Here is an 11288-nt window from a genome sequence, read left to right on the forward strand (position 1 = left end):
AGGTGCTGCTGCCACCCCTGCCACCAGCGGTGACCCCGCACGGACCACCCCAGCTGGGAACCTGGCCTTAAAATCGTTTCATTTGAAACCCCAATTTTTCAGGAAAACAAGAAAAAACAAAGCTCTATGGTCCAGGCAGCGTTCCCGGCTGCCCTGGGAGTTGCTTTTTCTCTGGCAGGGTCAATCAGATGCTGCTGGAGGCGCGTGCCTGGGAGCTCCTGCGTCATCCCCAGGCTGTGAGACCTCGCAGGCAGTCCCAGGGAAATGTCCCGACTGCTTTGCCTGGGGACAAACGTCCCTGAGCTGGGGCTGTGGGACTTAACCCCTAACCTCGGGAAGGGTCCCGGCCAGCTTGGGTGTTTTCAGCCTCACGTGGTCCGTTTTTTGTACAAAGACCTTCATGATTTGGGCTTTGCTCGAAGATCAGGCAGAGGAGCAGAGCTTTGAGCAATCTGAGCATGATTTTAACGTATCTTCTGCTGGTTTGGTTTGGTTTGGTTTGGTTTGGTTTGGTTTGGTTTGGTTTGGTTTGGTTTGGTTTGGTTTGGTTTGGTTTGGTTTGTTCTGGTCTGGTTTGATTTGGTTTGGGTTGGGTTGGGTTGGGTTGGGTTGGGTTGGGTTGGGTTGGGTTGGAGAGCTAGACTTTCTGCAGATGGTTGGTGTGCACTTTCTGAAATGAAGAGAAATTGGGGAGGTTCAGGGGCCTTTTCTGCTGCCTCCTTGGTGGTCTCCGCACCTTTGGGACCTGCCAGAGCCTCGTGGGAGGACCTCCATCGACACTCACCGAGCACAAAGCCCCCCAAAACGTGCCCTCCCACCCGCCCCTCCGACACACGTGGAGATGCGGTGCCCCTCCTCTTCCAGCTTTGTTTTGTCTTAACTTCTAATGCCCCTGACAGCTCTTCGCTCTTACAGCGTTTCTTCCAGGAGCTGGTAAAGTTGAGCTGTGAGATTTGTGCAGCCCTTCATGCAGATGATAGCTTTAATTAAACGTAGGGAAGTCAAACGCGCTTGGCTTAATGCAGGCTGACAGCTTATCTAAATACTCTTAGCTCTTGGGTTTTAATTAAGCCCTCCAGAGCGATAGTTTGATTTCTTAAGCACAGCTCAGTCTACTCCCTCTTCACTCTTTTGCTCTTCTTTGGGACAGAGGAATGGTTCCCGCACAGGAATTTGCTCTTTTCACTCCTGATTTCCCAAATTTTAAGCCCTGGACAGATGACGGATGCTGCTGACGTCAGGAGGAAACCTGGACGGGTTGCCACAAGAGAATCTCTCTGATGAGAGAAATGGTGAAGTTGCTCATTTGTTTTTTTGTCTTCTGAGAAACCTTTTCTTTTTTTTTTTTTTTAATGGATCAGAAAGTGTGGCACTGGCGCTGAAGCCCCCGCAGGAACACCCCAAGGTCCTCGGGTGCACCAGAGGCAGCACAAGGGGGGCTGCAGAGGGCAGGAGGGACAACCCCACTCGGGCTCCTGCTGCCCCAAAGAGATCTGTCCCCAGGTTCTCCTCTCCTCCCTGAGGGCAGGTTTGTGGCACTACGTGAAACAGCAGTGTGAAGTGAAAGATGTTTCCTCCCCCTTGCACTTATCCCGTTTTTTCCCTTGGCAGCGTAATCCTGCGGTGACGCAGCTGGGGCCGGGGGCCGTGCTGGGGCTGCGGCTCGTGGCGAGCATCTGTCCCCCACCCCCTGCCATCTGCGCCGCCGAGGGGAAGTAATTACACGAGACTGATCATTAAAGCGTCCTTGGCTTCTGCTACAGCACCCTGGGGAAAGGAGCAGCCTCTCTCCCAGCAGGGGCACGGCGGTGCGTAGCCGCACGGAGCGTGGCACGGTCTGGGGTGCACGGCTGGCACGGGGGGCACAAGCACCCCAAGGAATCTCCGAAGCCCTTGCCTCTCCTATCACCATACTTTGCCCCATCTCCTCCTTTCCTCTGCCCCATCCCATTTGGGGCAGCTCCTGTGGGTGGCTGTTTGCATGGACCCGAGTTTTGCCGGGGTGGCAGGGGACACGAGGTGCACGAGGACGCGCGGCGGGGAGCGGTTTGGGGACCCGGACCTGCCCTGGGGTGGGGAGCGTGAAAAGCAGCAAAACACAAGGTCCAGATTTATCCAGAGCCGGCAGGGGAAAGCAGAGCAAAGCCCAGGAGCAGCCCCCAGACCAGCAGCAGGGCTTCTCAGCTCTCCTCCCAGCAGCTCTCACAGCCCCTCTGCGGCTTTTCCACAGCTGGAGAAACTACAAAGGAGGAGGGGAAAAAGAAAAAAAAAAAGAAAAGAAAAGCAAGAGGAAAGATGTGAAAAGGCCTGAATCCTCTGCATGATTCATTTGTATTTCAAGCCCAGAGGAGAGAGGAAATCCTGGTAAATCCTTCCTGGCTTCCGCAGATGTTCAGGGGTGTGGGGGTGACGTGAGCTGCTGGCCGAGTCCCCCCTGGGGCTGCTGTGGCAGACGAAACGCCCTGGCACGGGATCAGTGTACATCCCTAGCTCCTTACCTTCCTGTCTGCAATCTTTTAGCTTTGGGGCTAAAGCTCCCAAAATATTTAGGGGTCTTGCAGAAAGGCAGGGCGAGCAGCAGAGCCGGGGCTGGGGGCTTTGCGGGGGCCCTGGCTGCAGACAGCAAAGCCTCTGGCGTGGTGCTGAGCTGCTGCAGCGAGGACGGGGATTTGCCTGTAAAGGATGAGCACGGCAGTTTTGCTTGAAAGTCAGGAAGATGTGTTTAGGACAGTTGGGGAGTTATTTAGGGCCGACGGCACACGCCTCGAGCAGGACCGTGTTCCCATCTTGGGAAGAGCCAAGCAGCTTTCGGCCCTGGGCAATAAATGCGACTGTCATGTCACGATACCCAAGTGGTTTTCAGGAAAAAAAAAATATATAAAATACATACAGGAGCTGGGAGCTGGGGACTGGGATCTAGGAGCTGGGAACTGGGAGCTGGGAGCTGGGAACTGGGAGCCAGGAACCAGGAGCCAGGAACCAGGAGCACAGCGAAGGTTTCGCAGCAGGAAGCGAGCAGGAAAAACCATTTTGCTTTCGCAAATCCCAAGCGTGAAGGGGATGGAATGAAATTATCAGGAGGGCGATCGGCAGCCAGCAGCAGGCAGCCGGCTCAGCTGACCCACTGCAGCAGGGACAGGCCAGGAATGCCAACAGGATCAGAAGATCCCAGCTCAAAAAAGATAAAATCTGTAGAGCTTCCTCTCCACCAGCAAACTCCCCAGCTCCTGATTCCCCATCCGGAGCCTCCTCTGCAGGTTTGGAGACCCCCCCGGCAGCCGGAGCCCAGCCGAGCTGCGTCCCCTTCCCTAGGGGGTGGTGGCACTGGTGGTGTCCCCCCAAGCAACGCCACCTCGTACGCAGCCGCCTCAAACCCTGGGTGGCTTAGTGTCCCCGCTAGCCCATAATGAGCCACCTGGGTCCCCCATCGTGCCGGAGGCACAGTCCCTGCGGGAGGATTTAGGGTTTTCTCCGAGCGCTGACAGTACCGAGCAGCGCCGGGCGGGGAGCAATCCATCCATCAGCCCTGCTGCGGGAGCCAGCGCTTCCCTCCCCGCCGGGCACGCCAGGCAGCAGCGTTTCTGTAAGCTCTACATGTGCAGTTTCCCCGTTAATAAAATAAAATAAAACAGGCGCATTATTCTCGGGGCGTACAGGCAGCGGTGCGTCCTCTCTCCCGGGGACGTGAGACGCGTGTAATGTGGGTTTTCTAACGAGGCGTTTAATCCCTAAAGCATGCAGAATGATTGAAAAGGGAAATGACAAAGGGAAAATTAAAAAAAAAAGGAGACATGGCTGCATGCTCTGCATATGTAATCCCCTTCGAGGCAAAGCAGCACATGGGTCAGCATCGGGCCCCAGCTTCGCTGCACTTGTTGGGCTGCCTGCACTGACGACGATGCTCCGTGTGGGCAGCGGGGAAACTTGTTAAAGCCCAGACTCATGATGGGAAGTGTAAAATGATTTTTGTGCCCAGATACAAGGCTCCTGCGTGCCCCTCTGCCAGCAGGATGGATGCGGAGGTGTCACGGCCACGCTGTGCTCGCCCGCTGCGGTACCCCGGGGGCTGCGGGTGGTGGGGGCGCTGGGGCTTAATGAATTTCCCTGTTCACAGAATAACTTTAGGTTTTGACTCGTCAGTTCAGTCACTAAACCCAATTATCCCTTACTCACCCTGCTCTGCTCAGCATCGCTCTTGTTAGCATCCTCCGCTCAATTACGGCATCCTCCGAGGTCAGCTGCCACGGGCAATGGGTTGGATGGGAGTAAAATAAAACATTTGTTTTCCCCCGTGCCTGATGAACCGATGAACAAGGGCTGTGGATCACACTCATCCTAAACACAAATCAGGGTGCAAACTTGCTCACAGCAGCGTTGAAAGGGAACATCCATCCCAAATGTCCCTGGGCCAGCAGCGCGGATAAACCCACCCCGTTTACACGGACTGCTGGGGACCTGCTGGGTTTGGGGGAGATGAAGGGGCAGGCAGATGGCTTTGCCTTGACGTGAGGAGCTCTTCTCGTGGGAGATGGAGAAGAGAGAGCATTTACTGACTTAGAGAGCTGGATCCCCATGAAATGCGGGGCTGAGGATGGCACAAAATGCAGACCCCGGCTTGTCCTGGGCTCCTTTGCACAGAAAGCACTCTTTCCCCTGAGAGCTATCGTGGTCTGAAGCCTCCTCCGGAAACATGAGCTCTCCTCAGTGCCTCCGGCTCCCGTTCCAGCTTTTCTCTGCCCTGTCCCCGTCCCCAGGCACTGAGCGAGGCTGGAAGATGGATGTGCTTTTAGCAAAGCCAAGCTGCCCTCACCCACTGCATCCATTTCCGCCCCGGGCGGCTGGAGGACAGGCTGATGGATGGGCTTGTGTGCGTTGACTCATTCCCAGAAAGTGCTTGGAAACGAAGGAGGAATGCCAGCACCACCTGCCCAAAAAGAACCATTCCCGCCTGGGACTGCTCGCTGGGGCAGGAATCACCCCAGTGCCCACTCCCCCGTCCCAGCAGCACCCCAGAAATGGAGCATCTGCGGGAGGAAACAGCTCGAAAACAGTGCCAAAAAAACCCTCCCAGCTTTGTCCCAACCTCAGTCCTGAATGTCTGTGCGTGGCGAGAACCAGCAGTCTGAGTAATACTCTGCAAGTTGTACTTGGAGGAATTAATTCCTCCGGGGAACCGGATGGGTAATCGCTGCCCTTTTAGTGTGTCGCTTGGACTCGCTGGCGCTCCTTGGCCTCTCTGGCCCCGGCTTAGCTTGCCTGCATTCGCTCAGTCATCGACCACATTTGGGCAGCGAAATTTCCAAGGAAATGCAATAAAGCGGTCCTCAGAGACTCCTTCCCACGTTGTGTCGGAGATGAAAGCTGGGAGGAGCCGGGCCGCACGAGAAACCCGGGCGCTTGCAGGCACTGCCTGTGCCCAGACCGTGACGCAGGGCTCTCCTCGTTTGGGGACGGCACCAGGCAGGGCTTGGTGGTGGGAAGGGATTTTTGGGGACCCCATGAGATTTTTGGGTCCTGATGTGTCCAGCAGGGCAGTGCAGAGTGACCTTCCGCTCTGTGTGCCCCGGAGAGGCAGCAGAGGGGACCTGGGCGATGCTCTCCAAGCACAGAGGTGGGGGTGCCGGTAGGGGTGTCAGCAAGCTGAAAGCCAAATTACCCTCCAGGGCTGGAAGAGGTGAGCAAGGTCCTTTCGGCCGTGCAAGCCTGGCCTTGGAATAATGTAAAAAGAATATTTGGAAGCAAGGAGAACAACGGAGCATCAGGCAGCTTGCACCCAACGCGCACCCCGTGCACGGCCAGAGCCTCTTCGCCTCCCCACACCCAGCACAAAGTGCAGGGAGGAGAACACCCTCTTGGTCCTCTCCCTCTCAGAAGAGGCTGGGATGAGATAATTTCATACAACTGTTCTCTTTCTGTTTTGCTGCTCTTCCGTGTGTGTGAAAGGGAGCGAGGACAACACTCCTAATTAGATTGTTGTTGGGCAGATGTGTGAGCTGCCGAGGAGTGCGGGAGAAAAAAATGAAATAGATCGCAGCTTCCCTGAGATGTTTTCATTCAGGAGAATGAAACTGTGCAGGGCTATTATTTTGTCATCCAGTATTTGGTAACGAAGCAATTAAATTCCCCTCTTTATCGAAGCAGGGCTCCAGAAAGCAGCAGAGGGAAGACGTCGCTCCTGCCTGCTGGGCGCTGAGCGCAGGAGCTGCTGCTGCTCACCGAGGGGAAACCAGGGGGAAATGGGACCAGGGTAAAAATTTGCTTCAAAATTCAGTTATCTCACCTGCTTGGTCCTGCTGGGCAGGAATTCCTGGTTCGGGGTGTTTGGCCGGGTGTCCTGCAGGTGCCTGGGGGAGCTGGGACATCCCTCGGGACTGGGGGTCCTTCCCCTGCTCCAGCTCCGGTTTGGGGTTTTGCTTCCCAGCTGCCTCGTTTGGCTGTTGCAGATTCCGTCTCTTTGGGGTCTGTGTGTGTGTGCTAAGGGATGGCATGAGCCCATGGGGTCATCTGCCCAAGGGCCCTGTGATCCCCAGCACCGTCTCCTCTCACCCTCTCACCTTCCCACCCCACCTCACCCCACCTCGTCTCATCCCGTTTCATCCCGTCCCACCCCATCTCCAGAACCAGAACTAATTCAGGCCCTGTTTTTGAGGCCCTTTTTCCAGATCCATCCTGCCAGAAGAGAAAGACAGCCTCCCCGTGCCATGACCACCTGGGAGCTGTGAGGCCAGCTGCAGAAACTGCTTCGCCCTCCGGCACCGCAGACTGATGCAGGCCCTCCTTTCCCCAAAATAAATAAGGTTAAGGCACGAGGGACCCCTTTCAGGAACCCTTAATAAAGGCTGCTGGTGTGCCTTGTGATGCAGGAAGATCCAAGACCACCTCGGAAGGCCCCTTTTGCACCGAGGAAGAGAAGGACGGATGGGGTGGGAGGAAGGTCCACGTAGGAGGTTCTTTGTCCCCAGCAGCCACCAGCAGCAGACGTCCGGGAGCTGGGATACGGCGAGCTTTTGCCGGTGTTTTTACTGCGTTTCAGGGAGGGAGAGGTGGAGGAGACACGAGGTGACCCCCTGCTCCTAGGGGCTTGTCCTGTGCCATCCCTCCTGGCATCAGCGGGGGCGGATTTGGGGGAGGAGGAGCCCGGGCTGAAAGTGCCCAGGCTCACACTACGAGTGCCATGTAACTCACAGCCTTCACTTCATTGTTTGCAGCTTATCTCCGCTCGCTCTTACGCTGACACCTAGACAACCTGCCCCCCTCGCCCCCCCCCGTGGGGCTCATTTATGGGGAGGGCTCCTGTCTCAGCCCCCTTACCTCTCACGGTTACCTTTCCCGTCCTGCAGCCAGCACTTTGATCGGGGTGAATTACCTGGCAGGTGCACGCCCCGGTGCCATCCGAAGCGGCTGGACTTTCAACCCTGGGGGAAAGATAAGAGGCTTCGAAAGCAAACAGGGAAGTGCCGCACGTGGTGCCTGTCACTGCGTGGTGCCAGGGATGTCGCTACAGGATGTCAGACCCGTACGTGGGGTCAGAACAGAGCCGGACTCATCCGAGGGTCCTCTATATCTGCTCAGCACGGTGCTCTGCAAGAGCATCTGGCTCCTTTATGCGATATCTGAGACCTTCCTCTGGCTGCCAGGAGTGTCTGGCGACCCGAAATATCAGCCCCGTGCGCCCTGGTTGTGCTTGGGGGCAGCATCCAGGGCACCCGATCTTGTAATTGCGATGAGACATGAGGCATCTCCATCCCCAAAAGGTCTCGGGTCTCTGGCTCTCAAAGGGTGCTGGCAAACCTCGCCAAAAGAGGCAGAAAAAGGCTTGGATGGCCCAACATTTTTTTCTATAACCCTCGCAGGGGCAGGAAGGCAGGCATTGCAGTTCGAGCTGCGCACACACGAGCCCCGCTCGCTGCCTCCCGGATATTTCGGCTCCTGCCCTCCCGGGATTAATGTATTCGTCTCCATGGTCCGCAGCCGAGCCAGGTTGTGCAACGTCCCTCGCCTTGCGCTGTTATGATTTCAAAACTCCCGTTGCAGATCCCTTAATCCACTCGCTGCCATAAAATTCAATTACGCGTCTTAGGCAGATGTCCCTCGCCGCTCCTGCTACGTGTTTATGACACTGCTGCCGTTCAGGGCGAGCGCTCCAGCTCTCCCCCCCGGTGTCCTGGAGACAAAGCAGCCTCCTCGTTGTTGTTTGGCCTCCGAGGGAGACCGAGCCCAGGGCTTTGTGTGGGTGCTGGGACCTGCCGGACATCCCCCCTTGTTCTGCCACCAGCATCCTCGTGGCCACCGCGTGCCCGAAGCTGCGCTGGCTGCAGGCTGCCTTCGTCCCAGGTGTGTCCTGGTCCTGCCTTTGTTCAGCTGTGCACCCAGGTGGGTGCAAGCATTTTGCAGGCTCACTTGTTCATGGAAACCTCGATCCGAATTACCACCCTGTGCTGAGGTTTTCCAGGGCGTCCTGCGAGGGTTCGGGCTGTGCGCTCGCTGCTGCCGCTGAGCATCCCGCCCCGAGAGCTCAGGACTGGAGCTTAAACCATCCTGCCCCTGTAATTTAATTAAGCTCCTTAATAAAGCCAGTTGTTATTTCCTTAATTCCCCCCGGACTCTCTAATGCCATTACCCCAACACAACACTGCTCAGGCAGCTTATTATCGATTGGTTTGCGAAGCAAACTTTACCGTGGCGCTTGGGAGACCAGATCAAAGAGGAGTGGGCAACGCTGCCCGGTGTGCAAGAATGCAAAGAGGCCACCGAGGTGAAACCCAAGGTTAAAGGCAGCCTGGGATGGGGCTGGGACACGACCAGGGCTGGTGGGACACAGCGTGAGGTGTATTCTCCAGGCCAGCGCCTTCAGCTCTCCAGACCTCTTATACAAAGGTCCATGTTCGGGTTGGATGGGGTCCAGGCTCTGCATCCCAGCTCCACTCAAGGCTTTCGAGCAGGCAGAGGCTGGATGTGGCTCCAACGTGACACCAAGGGTCCTGCATCGGTACCAGAAGTCCCGGAGCTTCCCCAAAAGCTCCCAGCCCTATTCAGATGCATGGGGCTGGAAAAGTGGGAAAGGGATTGGAGCCCCTCCTGGTGCCAACAGCGCTGCTGCCCACCGCCAGCACCCACAAAGCCCCAGACGAGGTGGGTGGAAGGAGTGAACCAGGCTCCGACAGGTCCTGTGGAGGGGATAGGGACCCCGAGGAGTGTGGGACCCTGAGGAGTGTCCCAGCCCTGGGCACAAACCCGGTGCCGCAGCCTCTGTCCTGCACCAGGATGCTCTTCTCCTGGCCCTGGGGAAGAGAGAAGACCAGTATGAAACCAGTCCACAGGACGCCTCCTGTGTATGCGTTACGTGTGTCTTTGCTGCAAAAAAAGAGACAGAGAAAGAGAAGGAGACACTAAAACCAAACCACGCTGAGATGTCGCTGCAGCTCGTGGTCTCGGGGAGGGGAATCCTGCTCCTCGCCACCTCCCCCAGCTCCATCCTCCTTCCAGTCCTCACCTCCCCACGGCCCCAGCGTGCTCCACCACCGCCGCTCTGGGGCCAAATTACCCACGGGAAGGGGGGGTGAGGCTGGGGGGGTCTGTTGGCCCCAGGAGCCTGGGAGATGGTGGTCCGACCCACCCCAGCAGGACACGTTTGTAGGAAGGCAGTGGGGCTGTAGGACATCCCGAAGTTGTGTAGCACCTCTGATGTCCTGCAGCAATTCATTTATCTGCAGCCTTACCAAGCTCAAAACTGCCTCAACCGAAGCATCCCGTGCTGGGAAACTGCCCAAGGGCAAACCTGGGCACGAGGTCCTGTAGCATAAAACACTCTCACCCTCACCACAGGGAGGCAAAAATTAACGAGCCTCACCCCCTGCCCGCTGCCAGCCTGGTCCTGCCCCCCCGAGCAGCAGCTTTGGGACCTTTGGGACCCAAATGTGTCCAAATGGCACCGGGTCACGCAGCCAGTCTTTGGGTATTTAAACTTCTTTCTTAACGTCTGGATCTCGCAGCCCTTTTTATCTTCCTGCGCTGATGGGCAGGTTTCTGCAGCACGGCGTTAATTGTTCTCCCCGTGCAGCCAGACAGGAGCCAGTGCACTACAAACCCACCCCGAAGGGCTCAGATGGGGTCAGGAATATTTATTATCCGCGCAGGGATCTTGTTTATCCGAGGATCTAAATTCTGCAGGAAGAAAAATGGGATGCTTTAGAGGAAAGCAGAATTTAAAAATAAGCCTTTTGAGTGCTTCAAAGGCAAAAAAAAAAAAATCAATTCCTCATGATCCTTGAGAGCAGCCAAGAGCCTGACACGGAGCAGAGCTGCAATTAGAGCCACGAAAAGCTGGCCCGGTGCGCTCTGCCGTGGAAAGGGGAAGGAACAGAAGGGTTTTAGCGCAGGGTGGGGTGTGGAGGGGAAAGCAGACGATGAATAATTTGTGCCCTGATCTTCTTCCATCCAAAGGGAGATGTGGACCTCAATCCCTCCTGCCTGCCCCACACCCGAGCTGTGCCCCCATCCGCGTGGGGAAAGGGGCGCACGGGGGGAGCGGTGAAGGGGGCAGGATGGGGGCAGCCTCAGGACAAACCGAGATGCTCTCTGCATGGCTGGGTGGCCTCAGCCCCTCTCCTGCCATCCTCCAGCAGCTCCAAAGCAGATGTGGGCTGTGATATCCCCACTCTGAGCCCCCCAAAACCTTCCTTCCCCCTGCAAACCTCTCCAGTGTCACCGCCGGGGCGCTATCTGCAGGCTCCCCCCAGCCAGCCAGCCAAGCCTTGCCCTCCACGCTGCCCTTGGAAGCAGGAGCTGCACGGGGCTGCTGTTTTAAGGGCACTAATTGCATTTTGGGGACCTGCTGTGGCAATCGCAGCTTTCCATCAGACACCTGGCTGGGCTGATAGCAGGGCGTGCTGTCCCTGCCTCTGCCCACTCCGGCTGCTGCCTGCGCCGCCCGGGGGCACAGCCAGGCTGCCCTCCTGCCTGCTGGAGGGTCCAGCTCTTGGGGAGATGCTTGTCCCAGCCCTCCGAGGGCTTTGCCTGGCAGGAATCGGCCAGGGAGGACGAAGGATGCTTCTCATCCCTTTGCTCACCCAACTCTTGGCTCTTAGATGACGGGCACGGAGGGGGCTTCTCTCTGCTTCCCGCGGGAAGGCTGCTGCTTCGGACCTAGTCTGAAGGGCTGGAGAAATTAATTTGGAAGGAGCTGGGGTGCTGTGGCCGGGCAATCTGGCCTCCGAGGGAGGCTGAGCCTCCTGGCACAGGCGGGAGCAGAGCCGCTCGCGCTCCCCACGGCCGCAACGAAGCCAGCG

General features: G+C 57.1%; 1 long non-coding RNA gene across 3 annotated transcripts; it reads right to left on the bottom strand.

Annotated features, from left to right (window-relative positions):
* Nucleotides 1–8087: 8087 nt before the first annotated feature.
* On the bottom strand, nt 8088–11063 carry LOC308192675. 3 transcript variants are annotated; one of them, XR_013948981.1, is made up of 3 exons: nt 10695–11063; nt 9720–10164; nt 8088–9354 (listed from the first exon to the last, which is right to left on the bottom strand). It is a non-coding gene; the product is annotated as an uncharacterized lncRNA (long non-coding RNA). The 3 variants fall into 3 exon arrangements; XR_013948982.1 differs by having other exon boundaries at nt 9494–10164; XR_013948983.1 differs by having other exon boundaries at nt 8088–10164.
* Between the last annotated feature and the right edge of the window lie 225 nt (nt 11064–11288).

The sequence above is a fragment of the Anser brachyrhynchus genome, assembly GCF_964034855.1.
Source record: "Anser brachyrhynchus genome assembly, chromosome: 3".
NCBI lineage: Eukaryota > Metazoa > Chordata > Aves > Anseriformes > Anatidae > Anser > Anser brachyrhynchus.